Genomic DNA, 22,500 nt, shown 5'->3' with positions numbered 1-22,500 from the left:
ATCATATAACCACCGACGCATCTCGGCTTTTTAAACGATGTTTGAACATTTTAAAGCACTAACCTGTGTACTCAAACTCAAACTCAAACTCAAATAACTTTATTCAATATGGAAGCATTACACTTTCTTATTGATGGTCAATTGAAACACTACCACCGGTTCGGAAAAGAAAATACCCTGACCTGAGAAGAACCGGCGAAAGAAATTCAGCGGGTTTTTTTTTTTTTTTTATTTGTCTCATATATTATTTAAACAATTTAATATGAGATGAAATAGCCAGGAGGCGATCGTTTCATTCCCAAGGTGTGCTATCGATCATAAACTCATTAATTGTATAGTAACCTTTTGCACACAAGCGTTCCTTAATAATTTTCTTAAATTTGGCAACAGAGGCATTTTGAACGCTTTCTGGGATCCTGTTGTAAAACCGTATACATTGCCCCACAAAGGAGTTACTGACTCTATGTAGTCGAGTAACAGGAGTAACAAGTTTGTGTTTGTTCCTTGTACCAATGCTATGAGTATCACATTTTCTCATGAAATCATTAATATTTTTTCGTACATACATAACATTGCAGAATATATATTGAGAAGCAACAGTCAATATCTTGATTTCTCTAAATTTATTCCTTAACGATTCTTTAGCTCCTAAGTTATAGATTGCGCGAATAGCCCTCTTCTGTAGCACAAATATAGTATGGATAGCGGCTGCGTTGCCCCACAGCATAATACCGTATGACATTATACTGTGAAAGTAACTGAAATATACTAAGCGAGCCGTATCAACATCGGTACATAATCTAATCTTTTTTACCGCGAATGCCGCAGAACTCAGTCTACTCGCCAATCCGTTAATATGGGGGCCCCATTGCAACTTGGCATCAACGGTAAGGCCAAGAAACTCAGCAGAATCAATTGGATCCATAGATTCCCCGTTAATGAGTACATCGGCTTTTACATTATGTACATTTCGTACTAGTGTAAACATAGACAGCGAGTACAACAAAACATGACTCACTCGAGTTAGCATCGCAAACCTACCTGTTTCAAAGAGGTATAGAGATGATTTCTCCTAAAAGCCTTAATTACCACTACAAATATTTTTACAAAGATCTTAAACAAAGGCGGATAGATGGGTTCGTTAGAGAACATAACAGTTTCATTGGATCCAATTAAAAAATGATTTAATAAATGTCGTTCGTTAGATCAGTTGCCAAGAGGAACTCGCTGATATAATATATCAGCGGATAGAATTTCAGAACTGTCGATACGACACCGAGTTCCGATCACCGGAAATATTCTCGTTATCCAATCGTCGGCCAGTCTAGATGAAATATACTTCTAGTCTAGTATCCTGACCATTGTTGAGTATCGATTACTTCGACTGATTATTTTAAAGATATAGACGCGCCTGTCGACCTTTATCTGAATTCAACAACTTTATCCTTACAAAAATACATGGCCTTGGATAGTAATTTGTATTTATAAGAGATGATTAAAATCTTGTTCGAAAGTACTTTTTGTTTATAAGTAAATATATGCGATGATAAGTAACGTAGCGTATGCGTATGATTCACGGCGCGTTCGGTTTGTTGTCTAAACAAAAGCGAGATTGCTCTCGTATCGTTCATAAGTCACGAAACTAAAATAGAATATCAATTTTCGACATTGCTTTGTCTGATCTTTGTTCCTTACATTTCTTCGGTGTATTTGAAAAGTCGGGGTCTTGAAAAATTAATTTAAATAACGTTAGATCGTAGAAAGGTTAGGGTTAGAGATATGACCTCCCACTGCACATGGAATTGGGATGTAGGTAGTTAGCGAGACCCCTCTGGATGCATAGGAATGCGGAGGCGTCCGGCGCGCGGCTCCGAACAGTCTCGTAATTGAGGATTAGATCCGATGCAGTCGACGGCCGGCTCCTATTGCAATTGACTTGCAAACACTGCCAGAGAAGTCTGCATCGCCTTAATTGTTATTTGAATACATTTAAAAATATTACGTGGGTGGTGACTATTGTTTGCTTATAAATTGGTATGTAGGTATGGTGATTTACAACAAAAGGGTTTTTATAGCACGTTTAATGTGTTAATGCCAGTCTATAATGTTAAAATATGAAGCCGTTTAATTATAACGATATTGACAGAGTTTAAATATAAATTTAACAGCGAGTTGCAATTTCACACGCCGCTAAGTAGATACAAAGGCGCGAACGGCTGCGGTGTGACAGAAAATCGTAGCATTTAAATTTTTGCTTCTTTTGCTCCAGTTCACCGATATCTGAAACATTTCATTTAACGATAGGGAATAAGTTTTTAAATCACACTTCGCTCTCGAGATTTCCATTCAATTTATATTTTGTTCTGCATATGAACCTACAATTTCTGGAGGAACTATACGTATTACTTACATCTCAAACTGTTAGCATATTTATTTATTTATTTATTTAATACTTTATTGCACACACAATGAAAGGACATACAAATAAAAGAGAACAATTACAACAAAGAAAAGAAAATAAGAGCGTGCAAAGGCGGTCTTATTGCTAAAGCAATCTCTAACAGACAACCTTTGGTGAAAGGATTTGCAGAAGCAGAAGCAGGATAGTGCAAAAAATAAAAATATAATAATATTCATGATAAACGAAAATAATGACTTATAATATACATACTAATATAAAATATATATAACCTACATACGTTACATATAAATATATGTATATGTATATACTTACATATAGATACATAAAAAATAAATATAAATACACACATATAACATTTTTATATATAATACATATTCAATAAACGTACATACATTACTTATTGTAAGGAAAGATAGTGAGTTTTCACACGACGTTTAAATATATAAATAGAATTAGAGCGACGGATTTCCGGGGGAAGCATATTCCATAGCTTCACAGCTTTAACAGTAAAAGATTCACTGTAAAAGCGAGTATGAGCTGTTGGCATCTTTAAGCGATTGTCACTTCGTGACCGCAGATCAAGATGACAATCAGAGTCAGTGCCTAAAAAAGAGAAACGAGTTTTTAAGTAATTAGGAGATAGAGGATTATAAAGGATAGAATAGAGAAGGGAGAGTATATGCAAGTTGCGGCGATGTCTAATTGTAAGCCACTTCAGTTGGTTACGGTATTCGCTGACGTGATCGAATTTACGTAGCGCAAAAATAAATTTGATACAGACGTTTTGTAATCGTTCAAGCTTGTTTAGCTGTTCTTCTGTTAGGTATGTATAACTACAGTCAGCGTAGTCCAGTATTGGGAGCAGTAGTGATTGAGCCAGGCAAATTTTTGTTTTAACCGGTAATAGGTGCTTCAGACGTTTGAAAGAGCTAATAGTGGCAAAAATCTTTCTACTTACTTCTGCAACTTGCACGGACCAGGAGAGGTTAGTATCTATAAGGAGACCAAGGTTTTTTACATGGGAACAGAGAGTTAAGGAAACATTGTCGTAAAGAATAGCGGGTAATTTGCTATAATTAAGTTTGGAGAGTTGAAAGGTGCTACCAATTATAATGGCTTGGGACTTGGCAGGATTAACATAGAGTCCATACGCCTTGCACCAATTGCAGATGTTAAGCAGGTCCTGATTGAGTCTTGCGATGGCATCATCAATATCGTGTGCTGTACAAGTAACATAGACCTGCAGATCGTCGGCATAGAGATGGAAAGACGATGAAAGGATTTTTGGAATGGTATTAATGAAAATAGAAAACAGGAGAGGTGAAAGGACACTACCTTGCGGTACACCAGCTGTGAGAGGGAGATAGGAAGAAGAGAGGCTGTTAATGTGTACACTTTGCCGACGACCAAACAAGTAACTACGAAACCAGTCACTTACGTCCGAAGCAACATTGATGGACTGGAGGACAGCCAACAGGAGCTCGAAATCAACCGCATTGAATGCATTGCTAAAGTCCAGCAATGTAAGGATGCTCAACTGCTTGTTGTCCATATTGGAACGTAAGTCATCACATACTTTTACCAGAGCGGTAACTGTGCTGTGGCCCATACGAAAGCCAGATTGGTATTCGGAGAGGATGTTGTACATTAAAACGTAGTCGTTTAGCTGGCGGTGCACAATACGTTCCAATACTTTCGACAAGAAGGGAAGGATCGATATAGGACGATAATGAGAAAGGGATACTGGATTTTTATTTTTAGGAATTGGAAGGATGTGAGCAATACGCCATGCTCTTGGGAACTGACCAGAAGAGAGGGAGGAGTTAAAGATGTGAGATATAACAGGTAAGATTTGATCAAGAATTAGGAGAAGCATTCTGCGGTTTATTATTCAAAATCGTCTCTATAATCAATGAAAATGTGACGTGATGCACAAACCGCGAACGCGTTTCACGGCTCTCGTACTCGTAACTCGAAATCTCCCTCAAATCGGCAACACTTACCACCGGTTTAAATGATCGAAATCAAATTTGTTAGTTTCTCGCCAAAGCGTTAACAAATCTGCTAACATTAAATTGAATTGTCAAATAATTTGTTTGTTTCCATTGTTATTAATATATTTCTAATAATATAATTTGTATAAACAAGGTTTATTGTTACAATCGTTTTATTCAATTATTAAATTGTATTGATTCAGATTTCAGAGTGAAACTTTCATTTACAATCATTAAATTAATTATTTGCTATTCTTGGTATAAGTAAAAATGTCGTCATTGATGATTCAATAATAGTTATCAGTTGTGCGGGTTTTATTCAATGATATTCGTCATTAAAATCGTGCACCGCAGAGTAAACCAGCATCGAAAGCTAAGTTTTTACTTCAATGGTTACTACAAATAGTTAAATCGATTAATAAAGTTGGGCAAAGCGACATCTGAACTCGCTATCAGAGGCACCAAGGCCTGAACCGTGGCTGGTAGCCAGACCTCGTCTATTTTAACGTGCCCATATCGCTTCCGTGTAACTATCTCGTGCCTCGAGCCTTGTTATTTTTTAATGACGGCTCGATGATAACCTAATGGCCTGATTAGATAAGTCGATGCATTTTTAACATGTTTTAGGCAGACGATTAAGTTTTATGTGCCAGAGTTAATGTCCTATTATTATCGACAAACATTTATCTTGTTATGCATACATATAGTTTAGTAAGTACATAATCGATGATGAATTAGTTTCTTTATGTAAAATGTAATCAAAGGTAAATTAAGGCAATATAACAATATGATATCTTGGTTTATTATCCGCAGTGTTATCAGCGTGCGCCTGATTAGTCACAGGGTCAATGGCTCGCAGTCTGAGTTGGCGACTAATAACTAATTAACTGGGTTAACGTTCTAGCTGGTTACAATGTGTCTGAGAGATTACCTTCACCTTTACGTCACAAAGGAAACCGAGATGTTTTAATTCTTAATTAAACATGACAATATTGATACATTTCTTCCATTGTAATATTATTTAAAGTGTATACATACGTTATTAAAAGTTAATCATTCAAGTTATTTCAATTTTTCTCTAAAATAAGTCTAGAAGTCTTAGTCCCAACGTGATCAATCTTTATTCTTTATCCGTTCTTCACTTATGTCATCAATAATGTTATTTGAGTTAATAATTTGATTACGTAGCCATTTTCTATGACTTAACCGAAGACCAGAAACAAAATGTTTAAATAATTCAAATGTGACTCGAAGCGTTTTCCAGTGAATTGCATGTCAATAATTCATCCGCGATTCAATTACTTTCATATTTCTTCCTGGAGTTATTGAAGTGTCTGTCGTTCATAAATCTGCTCGCCACTTGCAGTTTTAATAGTTTAGCTGCATTAAAAACGCGCCGACTGGTAGCGATTCGCACATAATTCCTCATGCGTTCGGAACGACATGAAAGCTTACAGAGCAGATTGAATTATGAACTGGAAACGTTTGATTCTCGTTTGTGGTCGTACATTTGTTTTATTTGCTCCTAAATCATTAACATTAGTTCAGTACAATCTTCTATGCTATAAGTTTTCGTAATAGTGCTTCCTTTCACAGTACTTTCACGAGTGTTTTCTACTCGGCAGAAGTAAAAACTCAGAACCTGTAATCGGACTCTGTTTACTGGGGCGTAATAATGCCGTTCCATGTCACAATCTTTGATTTCTACTCCGTAAACTCACTATGTTTTCTCTTTCGATATGTTATTTTTGTATGATACAATATCCTTCCTTCATTTTTTTAGGGCTCATATAAAAATTGCTTCTACAAGAATGAATAATGTTTCATGACAAGACTTGCCTCAAGGAGGCTTTGGAGATGATCTCCAAACAGGCGTTCAGTATTTTGGTTCGAGATAAGGCAAATTGCATATTCTTAAAGCTCATTAATTCAAGCATCATCACGCAAGCCGAGTCATTAATGCATTAATTATTATCTATTAAGAGATTAAGTAAGGAGCGGATGTTTTCTCGTGAAAGTGAATGCGGCTATCGCTTTTGTCGCGTTTACTTCATGTGTTTCTTATCACGAAAATGTGCGCCTGAGCTTGAGCAACTTTCTTTTTTCTATTAATTAATTCAACTACTCTTATCAGTCTATAAAATGTGTCGCGTGACGGCGCTGTTGAAATTCGTTCAGTTTTGAGTTTTTTTATATTTCCGTCTCACAATATCCATTACATTCGAAATAATCTTAATTTTTCGATTAGACAAACATAAAATTTAATATACGAATCTCAACCGGTCGTACGACATTCCGCATTAGACATTTGGAACTGGATATGCTCTGGAGTGTTCGAGGTAGAGGATTGTCACACGACAGTGGGTGGCTGGCTCGACCTATCAGTGATGCGTGAAGCCAGCTGGTTCCGCGCGATGCTCCACATGTGCGCATGCGCAATTGTCCGTAATCCGATAGCTGGGAACTGGCGCAACAGGACAAGTGCGCGTGACTGTCGGTGTCGTCTGGTTGAGCGTTTTTGGGTTACGTGTAGTCGATTGCGACCGCTAACACCGATACATTAAGATATCTGGAGTTATTAACAATAGGATCACATTTTAAATCTAAAAACTTCTTAAATCTAGGATGTGACCAAAAGAACATTTATTTTAACTAATTGTATAATGTATTATTAATGAAAATATTTTTCAACAATATTTTAATTTCAACAATAATCTCGCTATAAACATTAAAAGCATTCAATAAATATTTTAGAGACACGTGCGAAATCTTTGCATATCAAATTTTTCGATATTTACACTATATTGATTCTATGATTATTTTTGGAGCTGTCAAATTGCAAAAAAATCAGATTGCGGGCAATATAAACAAGCTGTCGTTATCGACGCCGGCTGCCCGGCGCCTGCGCACCACCTGTCCACACTTAGCTTTGCACAGTGCGGAATTCGGGTTTATGTTTACCGCTGTATGTTTAGAAGTTCTATATTTAAAACGTTCAGTTATTTAGCAAAAACAAGTACCGACGCTTCTTCGTAAAGCTTTAAAGCGTTACCCGTACGTGTTGTTTGGGGGTAATTGGTTAGTAAATGCTGTGTATTTATTCTTCTTTCGAAGGATAAATCTATTATGACAGAAAGAAACTATCTTTTTATGTGAGGCTTTACGTTTTAGCAAGTATAGTATAACCGCTAATATAAAATGGGCGTGGGTTGATTTTTACGTAGTTATAATAATTTTCTGGGGAGGCTGTATATACAGTATTGCAATATATTGATTGGCAAGGATAAATTGCATACAGTCGAAGCCACTATGATATAATTACAAAACGCATATTATTGCTTTAGTAAGTTTAGTACATATTGTATTATGAAGCAAATTTTTCCCCAAGAAATTGTAGGTAAAACTAGAATAAATAAAATTTGCTGCAACAAGTTTGTTTTTAAACGTGGACGCTTGAGGGAAAGTCAACAATCACAACTTTGTACACCTAAGTGTTCAGTTTGCATCGGTCTCGTCAGATTTATACGGAGCGTAGTGGGTGGGAATTTTTCGTAGCGCTCTGCAAATTTTGCATTAATTTTATTTTATACCACAAAACGTCGCGTTACAAAGACTTACGAATATACTTATCGGTAATGTAAGATGTAACAATTATGTTCCTAAGTAAAATAAAATTATACAGAATTATTTACATTTCAATTTTATATGATATAACTAATTAACTTGGTGATGGCAACCCTAAATTATCAACGCCTGCTCGTAAAGGTTATCTGATAACTATGCACAATGCACATAGGTAATATATATGTAATTTAAAAATGTCCTTGTGCCTTGACACTATAATAAAATTAATTATCTATAATTATTCCGTTAATCTATATAAAATTTCCACCAGTTTCGGAACTCGAATCTTTTATTAAGGAGATTAGTTATTCGATTCATTCAACTTCTTTGTGGAGACTCGATATATGTTTTTTATTATGTTGTCTTTGGCGACGACCGTACATTTGAGCTGATATGATATTACGATTGTTGTGCCTTTTGTTAGGCTCACTCTAACTTTATGCTGGAACACAATAACCTAACCAAATAACTAATCATTGCTACCAATAGAATAAATTTTGAGTGAGTGGCACTTAACACAAAGTCCAAGCGATATTTTACTATAATTCACAGGTATTTTTGTAAATGAATTTTACAAAATACATTATAGACAATTTTATTTATAGCTCGATGTATATCAGTTAAACTGCAACGTGCTTTAAGCAAGTATAAAAATGTAACGATATCTAAGTCGTTGTTAAAACGTGACCCGCATGCAGGTGGGCGGTTTAAACCTGTATTCGTAATGTAGCCACGCGTATAAGCCGACCGAATAAACCCTCTAAAACGTACTTTAAGGGATTATTATTATTCGAGCGTCATGTTACGACACCCCTGAGTATCGTTGGAGTTAATTTATTGAGTATTATTTTTGCGAACATTAATAATATTGCCTAGTTTCTCCTTTTCATTTATTTCATATTAACTGTTCATGTTGTTACGCTGTTGCACTCAACCTTCCAACCGAAACGTGTGTATAAAGGTTATTGGGTATTCCTGACAGGAGCACTTCAGGTTTTGGAAGTTGTTTTTTGCCTGCGTCTTGTCGCATCGGGCTCCTGCGCCGATAGCCATTTGAATACTATTATTTCCACATATTATTTTAAAATAAAATAAAATTAGTGATATCTCGATTCCTTAATATTTTTGACTGTCGAATTGTCGTTTAAACTCTAAGAGCTGGAGATATATTGTATATTAGTACGTAAACGATTTAGCCGGTTCGTTTACATAAACAGAAACAAAACGAAGCGCAGTCTCCGAAGGTTACAAAACCGGTCGGCCGGTCCAGCGGTCCAGCGATCACGTAAAGCAAACGCAACGTGCTGCGGTAACGCCACCGGTTAAGCGCGGGACGTTGACCGGTGCAGATGTTTTGTTGTACTCCGAAACTATTATGCACACTTTTTTCCGCTAGGCGACCGTTGAGACCATTTATAGCAATATTTGAACTCTATTAGCTTCGCAATTACTTATATAATGGTTTTTGTTTTTTGGAGAAATTAAATGACTATATTTTTCTTAATGTATCGAATCAGACTGGATGCCAGGTATTGCCAGGGTACTGTATTTATACACCTCTGTCGTTGGTTCTGCACCTGATCGTTCTCCGTTCGCTTAAGGTCTGCAGTCCCTTCCTACCTCGGTGTGGGCACACAGGTTTACTATAATTACTCCTGCGCGTCTGAGTATTCACCGCACTTCAAAACGCAAGACGTACCCTGAAATTATCTTACTTATCTAATAATATTTTTTACATATACATAGATATGAAACTAAAAGAAAGAAATGCAGTCCCATAAGATAGTATAAATACGATATCCTATGTTTGAAAAACGACCATTGCGTATTCTAATTACTGTATATGAGAACCAATTTATTTGCAATTGTGACATTTGTTTGCGAGGTGCGTATCCACTTCGCAGGTGACTGCCCAACGATCACCATCCGCCTCTGCCCTTACTTTTACAAAGTCCACAGCACGAGATTAGCTGTTAGCTAATTGCGCGGTGACCCCAGCGTGCCGTAACCGCTGAATTTCATAATATTTAATGTAACGTATAACCACAGTCATTAAGCGCTCGTAAAAACTCGTTTAATTCCCGATTCATCATTATGGTTTATGGACTACAGTTTACGTTTAATTATTTTATTTCTCTGAATGCTCAAATCAATTTAAAATATACTTTATTCGCGTATGCATTTAAGATCACATTTCAACTGTCCAACAAAAAGATTAACATTTAAATGTAAGCTACCGTCTTCGGTGCGAAATGTAAATTCTACCGAGAAGAAGTCGCAAGAAACTTATTTAACAATTGTGACATGATGGATCCAACTGATGGTTTTCCTCGCATCTATGATGCAAGTTTTATCGTTGCAGATAAGGCAAAGAGATCAAAATAGTTTAATTGAAACATTTCGTGTATACGAGGATGCTCTAATTAAGTCACGTTCCGCGAGATAGTGTTATAATCAGTAGACGAAATTACTGAATACGTACACGCTTTTCTTAAATATATATATATAATTATTATTTTGAAATGCAATTATAAATATTGTCACGAAAACAATATGAACTTTGTTATATTATATAGGAAATGATGTGATTAATTTGTGTATGAACATATACTATTAGCTCGTTCGAAAGATCCGCAGAAACTTTTCTCATTACGATAACTTTGGCCTGCTTGTTTGTCAGTTATGTGAAGTTTGACGGCTCATTACTCAAACAATAATTAGGTTTTTTAATTACGTGTGTCATTTATATTTAAAGTAAATAGTGATTTAGATATTATATTGCGCCACTTGACGGTCAGTATACGGTATTTAGTAATTGTAGAATTTAGCGAACCGGTGTCTAAAAACCTGCCCTTAAACTACAATATGCACAGGGAACACGTCTGTTTCGATAAAAAACTTTTGATTCAAAATTTTGCTCAGTACCTCTTGCGATACGATGTATATGATATAGATATGATTTCGAAATCTAAGACGTTAAAGCTTAACATATTGAAAATATATTCAAAGACATCTGAAGAATCAAAGGAACGATACATTAATTAAGCCAAGTCAAACAACTTCGCATTAGAGAGCAGTTAGATCAAAAGAAGTGTGATTTATCCGAAACACCGGCGTCGTTTTATAAACATCCGTTGGACTTGTTCCCTTTTAAAATTAACGTTTCGCGTTTGTTTATATTTATGTTGATGTCATCGCTGCGATTGGTTCAATAAAAATATTTGTGACGGAAATAACGTCGTATTTATAAATAACTACCAATCAGTTGACATCGGTCATGTGGATTGACTCGGTGTAATTAACTTGGCAGGTAGCTTGCTTTTAAAACAATGTACACTTTTTCGTTCTCCGTCACTACTGAAAGAGTGTTAAATATAAAAATGATATTTCAATAACAACCTACATCATGAGACTTGGGAAATAATAATTTTCTTTGGTAGTAGCGAACGTTATATATTTTTATATGGTTAAATACATATCTAAAAGAAAATAGACCCCCTTGAACACTCGTAGTCTTAGCCAAAAGTGGAGGCACTTCAAGCAGTCAGTACCTTACAACATTAATAATATAACAAAATATAACATTATGAAACATTTAATACAAACTCGCCCGCTTAGATTGAACGCTTTAATTGGCCATAATTTATGTGATGATGATTTTAATTGCTTTAATTATATCACTATTATAACGAATATGCAAATTAACTTTTACTCACAATAATAAACAACAGCGATAACAATTAACGGTAAAGGAAATCATTAAGTGGCCTAGGTACACGTGAAAGATCTAATCGGTAAGGTTTTTAGTTTTGTACTAAACCTTGCTTGATTTTTCCTGTATACTAAAAGTGTACCTATTTTGAATTAATAAATTAATATGAGACAACATCACATGCATTACTCTAATCCCAATGTAATTAACTAAAGCTCTTGTGTTATGGAAAATCAGAAGTAACGACGGTACCACAACACTCAGACCCTAGCAACTTAAAAAATCGACTCGGCCGGGAATCGAACCCGGGACCTCGGAGTGGCGTACCCATAAAAACAGGTGTACACACCACTTGACCACGGAGGTTGTCGAGGTTTGACGATCGTCTTTTGGTTCGAAATGTGATAACGATTAGAGTCGTTTTCGCGAATATCCAAACGCACCGATATTTCGCATTCCAGTTCATATATTGTTCGGCGTTTACGATACCGCGCCTGTATTCCGCCACAAACAATGGCTTCCTTTGTTCTGTTCCGGTGTGATTCCGAGTCAGTGTACACGTTATGGTGCTGCCACACCGCTGTTATTGTTTTGTTATATCATTGAATATTATATATCGTTATAACATACACTAACATACTCTCGATTTTGTTACGATTCGTGGGTTGGTTTTTAACGCACCCGTACTAATGAAAACGTAACATTTCACTGCTATCGGCTTGGATTTTGCGTCTAACTTGATTTAATTTAATTAATGTTACATAACATGTAAATATTTGATAACCTTCGCTGGAATTTATGTCAAAATGTTAATTAATGCATATCGGATGGTGATTTATAACTGCAGTGTGGCTGCACCATTATGTATACGTCATAGCAGCTTATTGATGTTAACAATGAATAGATCGGAACTTTATAAATTGATAAATATAATCAAGATGTTGTTCTGATTTTAGAAATCGTTCGATATATCTTATACTTATTTTAATTAATGTTATGTTCACCTGAAGTGAAAAGAACTAAAAGTCGAGATGGCCCAGTGGTTAGATCGCGTGCATCTTAACCGATGATTGCGGGTTCAAACTCAGGCAAGCACCGCTGATTCATGTGCTTAATTTGTCTTTATAATTCATCTCGTGCTCAGCGTTGAAAGAAAACATCGTGAGGAAACCTGCATGTGACAAATTTCATAGAAATTCTGCCACATGTGTATTCTACCAACCCGCATTGGAACAGCGTGGTGGAATATGTTCCAAAACCTTCTCCTCAAAGGGAGAGGAGGCCTTTAGCCCAGCAGTAGGAATTTACTGGCTGTTGTTATGTTCACCTGTATCTTAACTAGTAATGTATGACCCGAAATATACTTATAAGAAAACTCAGAGCTGGTAATGCATTAGTGTTCGTATAAGAAGACATGGCTTCTTACTCTTAAAACACTGGTAATAATCTAGACCTCTACTTACTTCATATTTTTCTATTGATCTACTTTTTGATTTTCCCATTTATTTGTTACAATTTTTTTTTGAAATTGTATTCATTATTGAATTAAATTTATATAGACAATTAACAGATCTGTACGCTATAAATAATTGTATGAGCAGTCGGTCAATTTTCCTGTCGATAGCTTGGAGGTCTGTTATGTGAACTAACCCTCGAGGCCTGGTTACCGCGGCACGTGCGGTTACGTGCGCCGACTTCAAATTTCGGTTTACAGTGTTGACATTGTCATAATAAAACCGATTGTAGGTTGAGGTTAAAATTTTAGATTATATGAGATTATATCACGTAGTGACAGATGTTCGAAGTACGATAAAAGATACTAGACAGACGCTAGCATACGAAATTGATATCGGCGTGTTTCATATTCAAACTCATTAATAGATCTCATATTGGAAATCTTCTGAATATATAATGCTTAGAGTATCTTTTATTCAAAGTTAAATGTTTTTATTAAGGTGTGATGCGAAGCGCGATAGACGACGATCTTTCATCTTGCGAAGTTTTTCAGTGTTTTGTTTTGCTCGCGATCTGTTCTCGTATTGACCTACATTGTCAATGGGTACAGCCATCTTACTTGTCTCACTTTGTCAATAGTTTGCTTACGAATAAAACTAGTAAACATTTATGCGATTGATCGATCCATCGCAGTAACGATCGACAAAGTATGAATGATAGGAGCTATTACGTTTTCAAGACTAAAAAATTAACGGTGGTTGTAGTTATTTTTAATACTTAATGTAAATAATCGCTAGATAATAGATTAACTGACTGTTAACAACAGTCGACACAGTATGTATGAATTAAGAACGTGGAAACGCGCTGTTCCCTGCGGGCGGAACTCGGCGCATTCTCCGCTTGAATGGAGTGCGGAAATGGACGCGGGAGGGGCGGGGAGGGAGCGCTTTACGATGTTCGATGAATAGTGGCCCGCTATATACGAACCTTATACAATAAACATCCATGCTGCTGGTCAGCTTGGAGACATGAACAAAATAGAGACTATTGTAGGAATAGGTCACATGGAATGCGGAATGTTTCAAATTATATCGTGCATAAATAAACATTTACGAAATCTATGAATGTAACGTGAGGATCCTCGCTGCGTTTATTGTATGTAAATCAATCGATGGAAATGATAAACTCGCATGGTGTTCCGTGCAAAGTTATATCTAGCTATAATTTATTGGGTGAACATAAATGGACATATGGATGATTCATTGAAAAAAAACTTAATGGGTTGAAGACCTCGATATCAGCGGTTGTCCTCAAAGTAGTAAGAGAAATACATTTCAGTTAAAAATTATGAAAAAAATAGACAAAAAATGTCATATTCCCTTAGAGAAAACAGATAAAAATGGCTATAAGAAGCAGGAATTGTGAAGATCTCGTAATGACAATATTTAAATTACAAATAGCCAGTCCAAGGAGCACTGGTCAATAAAGGTTTCGCTCTACAATGAGGATTTTCAGCATAATCTGACACTATTCACACTGAGCGTGAGATAAGACAATATTATATTTTGTTCCACTCATGCAGTTTCCATGTTTTCCATTAAAATTTAAAGCAGAATGAACTCGAAAATAGGTCTAGAGATATAATAGGGATAGTGTTCAGAGATATTCCTGCGAAAACCTTGTAATAAGAAACACAAACGAGCCACGTGCCAAAGATAACATTTAATATAAAAATTCCTAGAACGAATAGGGTATAGTGAGGAGCGACAGTTTCCTGACGTTAACCACGCATCTGCTGTTTATCTGGCCCACTTTAGCTTTACCGACGTTCGTCGCTTTTGCAATGCTCCGACGGAATCTTGGAATTAGTGGAATTGAGCTACTTCAACATCTACTGATCTTTTCTGGGTATTTATTTTGAAACGCTCAAACGTTTCGAATAGTGTTGCGGCTATTAAATGGTTCCTAATTTGTTACCTGCGATTGAACTCTGCAGACGGCATCGTTTCTGTTAAAACGAAAAGGTTTATTTATATCTATCACATTTATTTGTAGTCTTTAATGGAGATATAATTTTAAATTAGTACTTTTATGTCAAGCTCATTCGAAAGCATAAAATAATAATACGAACAATTCAAATGTCTGGGAGAACGAATGTTTGGGTAATTTATTTTAAATCCTGTAAATCAGGGGATTTCGCCTTCTTTTGGTCATTAAAACTACTTATTCCGAAGTAGATCCATTTGATTCTGGTTTCTGTTGTAACAATTTATTTTGTTTATGTGTTCATCTTGACTGAAAAAAAAACACTGTATCGAAGATTGCCGGTTCAAACACCGGTTTGATTAATATTTTGGTTCTTGTAATCATTTTTAAATTATATCTTAACAGATATATTAGAAGACGTCGCACGCAAGAAACGTTGAAGTTACTCTTATTCAAATATCACTGCAATATTTGATTATAACGTGTACTGTACTGTCTATTTAAAAAAAAATCCACTCTAGAAAATGATATTTAAATCGTGTTTTCGTTTGATTAAACTTTGCTCATGGAATTTGATAGTATTTGATAAAACCGAAAACGCCGTGAATACATGTGAGTTTAACCTTGGTTCGCCAAGTGTCAATAAAATTAATCTAGTGTTTTGAACGCGTTGCGCGCTCAGTCAGCTATTTGCTTTCAGAGCATAAACCTATTTATAACTGACTTAAAATAAAGAAGGATATCAATTTAGTTGATTTTGCAATTTGAGAGGTTTGTTTCGTCAGAATTCATATCTATGTGATTTTTTTGTTCACATTTTTATTATATTATGATTTGCCAAGATCATTTGTTCTCCTTCACATTTATTTTAAGCTGTATATTTTTATTCTTACGTTTAAACTTAGGTTGAACGAGAATCTAAGGAAATACTAGTCTGATTTGATTAATTCTTTCCGTTTGATAATCATTGGTCGAGGTCTTTTATATAGTAATCTTAAGCTGTATAACTCGAGCGACCCTCAAGAACTGTGCAGCAACCGTAAATGTCTGGCAACGTAGCAAGTATTGACCGGCTGACTTAACTTGCGACTGTGATTAGAAGACTACCAATTACTGATCATTTTTTTATTTTGTCGGAATGTATAATTCATAAATTGGACAACAGTAATTTGCTACTTCCAATAGGTGAATTTGTCTATGATTGAGGTGAGTCTTCGTTTCTATATAAATACTGTATATAGGGCGGCAATTTATAAGAGTGATCTAACCTTTTCAATTATCTCTCCCTCATGTCCTGAAGGGAAAACGTCGTTTAATTAAATAAAACCTATTTACTAACAGTTAATCTCTGATATCTCGATGTAGTTCGCATAAAAACCTACAGACTTGACATTAGTTTTAGCTCCTAGAGTTCGTTTAACCCGCCTTATCGTTTTTTTTACATACGTGCTTGAATTCGCTTCTTAAATGTAGGAATAATATTAGGAACAAAATAGGGAATTCACTTACTTACTTCGTACTTTTAGAGATAAATGTGTATTTAATTAATCAATTAAGTCGATTTATCTGTTGATTGTGAGAGTGTTTTTGTCCTTTTGCCAGACTGTCTACGAGTGTTTGTAAAATAGTTCACAATAGACGCCGTGATGAAGATTATGAGAATTTACAAGCGTTGAATCCAGACGCGCCGCGCGCCGCCTAGCGCGGCGCCTAGCGCGGCGCGAACTTAATTTAATATAATTTAGTGATTAGGTTCTTATAGAGTGAGGTCAACGCCCGAGTCAGCTAAGTCGTGACATTTGATGCATCTCGATGTGAACGACCACGGGCTGTTTTTACTTGCTACAATTGCTTACATGGCAATTATTTGCACTGCGAGTATTTATAAACTGTTTCACGTGTAACGCTGCCAAGAATATTGTCTGTGATTTTACTAACATCTGCTCAAATTGAACTATTTCTTAATTTTTACGTGTTTTAACAAATTATGTATGGGTGTTCCTTCACAATGTGTAGTTCACAATTTACTTTTAATTGTTAAAATACGAATTTCTTCTAAAATATTTTTTGTCTTTAGAACACGATATTAATGAAGAATCAAATGGAGTCCATATTTATCTTGGAAGTGTGTTATGGGCAACAACTTAATCTTTATATATCAGATTATATGTAATATTATTACTAGTTGTCGTAAATATATATCAGAGGGTAAAGCAAGGCCGTTGGGCACAGGGGTGGGTTAATTTCATCAAGATGTCGTCTGGCCGTCAACCGGCAGGGGTGCCGTTAAGCCGGTACGGTCGAGGCTAAATCGGAAGGCAGGTCATCAGAATTTAATTGCCTATATGTTTCTACTCTCGTCCTCATATATTCGTTTAATAGAATAATAAATAGCCTTTTAAACATTTTCATTATATGTTTGAAAATTCCACATAGGAATAATTTTACGCATGTCTGTCAAGGCGTTCAAATAACATTTAGCATAATATTTCGTTACAAATATAACTACATTTTTATGTTCCTACCTAATGCATATTATAATTTTATTAATTACATTTCTTTAACATGACCAGTATGTAAAGTGTGTGTGTGTGTGTGTGTGTGTGTGTGTGTGTGTATAACCTATTCCAAGTTAAGAAGGAATTAAGATAAGCAGAGCTTAGATTTTACTATTCGATGGCTAATAGCTCAGCTTTAGTGTGCTGTACTAAAAATCTATATTTATAATACAACACAATTACACTTACATATTACTTCGATAGTGTCGAGACATTCAAAATGTATTTTTCATAATTTTTTTTTTTTTTTTTTTTATTATTCTTTATTGCACAGATCAATCATGTACAAAGGGCGGACTTAACGCTATTACAGCATTTTCTGCCAGCCAACCCAGAATAGTGCAGGAGAGAAGTCAGTAGGGTGTGCACAGAAGTTAAAGAAAAATTAAAAAATATATACATAGCGATAGACACCTATAAATATATATAATAATAATACAGTAAATTAATTAAATCAATGTTATACATAATATAATATAAAATACATAAATATACATATACATAATATACATAAATATGCACAAACATATACATATATAAGTACATAAATATTTAACATATATACATAAATATATATATATATATGAATCCAATTATGAGAATGGTATTGATAAAAAGACATCACGCAGTGTTGACAGACGACAGATAAAATTGTTTTACTTGGCGCTTGAAGGAATCGCGCGATGGAGCTCTACGAATAGAATCAGGCAAAGTGTTCCAAAGCCGGGCTGCAACTAGAGAGAAAGAGTTGGAAACAAAGCCAGATTTATGGGAAGGTATGAAAAGGGTAAGGAATTGAGAGGATCGTAAGGGCTTATTATGAGTAGAGGAAAGAAGAGAAAATTTAGAGGATAAGTAAGTGGGAGCATTAGGGTCGGTAAGAATGGAGTAGAGAAGACATAGAATCCGAGTATATCTACGTTCCCGTAAAGGAAGCCAGTGTAACTGTTTCCTAAAACGAGAAACGTGGTCGAATTTGCGTAAGCTAAAGATAAAGCGAATGCCAGTGTTAAGGAGACGATTAAGTTGTTGCAGGAGTTCTTCCGACAGATCTAGATAGCAGGAGTCACCGTAGTCAAGAATTGGAATCAAGAGGGTAGTAACAAGCTGGATTTTAGTTTCCATGGGCAAAAAATTTATTTTTAATTTGAAGCTCTCTAACAATAATATCGTGACAATTCGATGTAATATGTGAATTGACCATTTATAGTTACATTTCGGAAGTATAGACACAAATTTGGTACTTGTGACATATCAATCTAAGTACTGAGCTGTACATATAGTTATTTTTGCAAAGGTTTATTATTGGTTATATATATAAAGATTATACAAATACGGCTTAGCTTAAGAGATTCAATGGATTTATAACAAAACGTGGCCAAAACGTGAGTTAAGCTTGTATGAAGCCGTACGTATACAATCACTTACGTTTGAATATATTTAACTATAGGTTTATATTTTGACCGTGTCGTAGGTCATTTAAAATTTCATTTATTGATTTATATTAATTAGTAAATGTGGAATATTATTATTCCACAATATTAGCAATAACACTGGGTATACTAGAATCATACGTTCCAAATGTAATTAAACTAACAGCCCGTAAAAGCCTGCCCAGCCCTGCTAAGCCCCCTCTTTTGATAGGAAGGTCGCGCTCGTATTTCACTTCATAGACACACATACTACATACACATGTGGCAAATTGCACGGAACAAGCATGATCTTTTCCTACACTGTCATCACCAAGATTAATAAAAACAAATTTAACACATGGAAACTTTTTTGCTTGGATTTTTTTAAAATATATTTTTTATATATTATACTCTCTTATGTACATTTACACACTATGAGATATGCAGCAGTAATATGTGCACACTGCGCACATATTGCTGCTGTATATCTCTTGCGCCGAGGGGATCTCCCGATGATACGTAATACAGATTAATCGAACAAAGACCTAAGAAATAACTCGCGGGAAAATTGGCATAAGCGGATGTTTAAATGCTGGTATTTAATAACATGAAATGGGGTTAAGCAATTTCCCTTCAGTATTAAATACTTGTTTCTAAACAAAGAAAATGTGAACGTTAATTGGAAGTATTCAGAGAATTAATTAAAACCGTTTCGCGCTCTGGAGACCGACTTGGAGTATTTTCTGGAGATTTTTAATTTATTTAACAGCTTTATGATTACTGCGAACAAGGTCAGATAATGTCGACGACTACTCTTTTTGTTTAATTACAGCGGAGTTTGAACTGAAATGCGGGATTGTTTTAACCTTTTATAATATAATTCGTGCTTAGTTGCGATTCTTGATTGCTAAACGGTTTTTTGATTGTTTTCATGGAATTAATTCTATTGCGTTTAAAACACAAAGTATACTTAATCTAAATATCGTTTCTCGAGTGATTTAGTAACAAGTTACTTCAAAAAATGACAACTATTTTAATAATTGTGTTTTTTGTTACTCTTACCAATATCGATTAATTATTATTTTTCAACACAGTTATTAATTCTCAATTTATCCTAGAGGAAAACGATCAGAATGACGCTTCAGTAAAAACTTCAAATAGTCTTGAAAGTTCATCACAAACTAATGTTAATGATAAATGAAAGATAAGTTGAACTAAAATCTGCGAGCAATTTATAATCAATAAGCGACGTCATTGCGTCACGTGGTACCTCCACCTCGAAGAGTCTGTACTCTGTCGTAATGTTTTATAGCATTCCAACGATCAAAAGCCTTTGATACAACAAAGCGATCCATCGCTGAGAGCTTTGACGTCTTTATTTGAGCTTCGAGCGACGCAACACTTTTATACGCGAGCTAATCTCAAGGCTCAAACGAATTCATACTAAAATTTATATCAGATTCGGCACGCACGAGGTGAGAGGGACGTCGTGAGGACGTCGTCTCATGTATAGATTGTTTAATACGCGAGATATTACTTTCAAAAAATCCACAGAATTACAGTAAATTGACCGGTCAGAAATAAGTCACGAGTGGTTCTATGGTGCTTTTGCAAAAAAAAGAAGCTTAACTCGAGACTTGCCTAAGCTACGATGGGCTAAGTAACAGTACAAATATAACATCTGCAGTTATAGTTAGGTGAATACTTGTTGTCGTGTATTTACATCAATAAATTACTCCCAGTATGATTAGTACCATTTAAAAACCAACATACGTACACGTCACTTTTTCTATTTTACAAACGCACTCAGAGATAACAAGATTATTTATTGCGAATATCTGACCACTTGTAAATGAATATGTTTTATCGACTGTATTAGCATAGAGTGTTTTTATTTTATCGTCACGGCTTCAGCGATATGAAATTGTATATTCATCGACGTATTTCTAAATCACGCTAAATATTGGTGCATTCGAAAATGACATATTTCAACAAATCGCGCCGCTGACAGCTGTCCGAGCTTAATCACCGCGAATTTACGAGCGCGGTGTCGTAAATCATCCAACAATTGTAGATTTAACAACAAGAGATAAATATCAGTTGTTAAGCAAAGTCACGAGCTCGACAAGGAGTAATATCAAAACGAATTGTTCGCGTTTGCCATAAAATCAGTTATCGGTCAATCCTGCGCTCAGAGAAATCGCATTGTTGCTCATTTGCTATTTATAGATGACGCGTGTTCAAGAGTCGTCCTTCGCAATCCGAGCCGGTTGCAAGCGTATTTATTAACTTATTTAGATGTTCTGCTCTCATCGAGGAAACAAGATATAGTACGATGGCTTTGTGTAGCGGTCGAAATGAGGCGCCACGTTAAACCGATATGTTGTTAAGGTTATTGCATAATTACTTATCGTTCAGCAATGTAACCGTACCGCGGTGTCACGTGTTCTGTCCAATGTCGCACCGGCGAGTGGTTTTATCTTCCGTCTTCCGCGCCACGCTCCGCTACGCCTCAATGGCTGTACTCGTGCTTGTAAACATGATACGATTTGTCGATCGATTGTTTTATGGATAAATGGCTAATGGTAAAAACTAATACATTTTAACGCTCCGTAAAATGTCGTTGTGCCAGAATACCATTTCCTTGGTAAAGTGTTTGAATTAATAACATTTATTTTATAAGCAAATACGCCGCTATGATTGGCGTATTCATGTAAGTGAAATCCAAAAGCAACCAGCACAATATAACTATACTGGCTTTTAACATAACTCATGATCAGCTCTCGTTTAATATTACGTCAATAGTTATACTTAATATTCCATAGGCTTAAAATAACATTTAATATTTTACGAAGCTATTTATACTCGTAAGTGTTAATATGTCCAATTAACGAAGGACGTATCACTTGCAGCGGTGCGGCGTCCGCGTGGGCGCACTGAATTCGCCAGCTCGTTGTCGGTGTCAACTCATTTGACCCCGCGGTAATTGTCGAGATTTTAAAGAAAACCCATGAACAATACAATAATTATTGATGCATTATTTATAATGATTTACAAATAGGTTCTGCGGGAGAGTGAACATGTAAATTAATAAGTTAATAACATCGTAATCGAATCAATAATTGATGATTATGTACATACATAATCATCAATCGTAAATATCGATCTAGGTTATCCCATTTTGTATGTCTAGTGTTCGCACAGTATTTATAATACAAATAACAATTAGAATCATTTAAAGTTAAAATTTAAAATGTAAATATACTCGTACGTTTAGCTTAAATTACAAATATTGACTAGTTTGTTTAATAGCAGACCAGTCGCTCGTGGCCGAAAC

General features: G+C 35.4%; 1 protein-coding gene across 5 annotated transcripts in view; it reads left to right on the top strand.

Annotated features, from left to right (window-relative positions):
- LOC124539288 (protein FAM102A) overlaps positions 1-22,500 on the top strand; it is a 70,328-nt gene that overhangs the window by 24,914 nt on the left and 22,914 nt on the right. The gene's annotated exons all lie outside the window — the stretch shown is intronic.

The sequence above is a fragment of the Vanessa cardui genome, chromosome 2, assembly GCF_905220365.1.
Source record: "Vanessa cardui chromosome 2, ilVanCard2.1, whole genome shotgun sequence".
NCBI classification, from domain to species: Eukaryota; Metazoa; Arthropoda; class Insecta; order Lepidoptera; family Nymphalidae; genus Vanessa; species Vanessa cardui.
The sequence above is the reverse complement of the archived record's forward strand: the minus strand, read 5'-3'. Positions and strand labels throughout refer to the sequence as shown.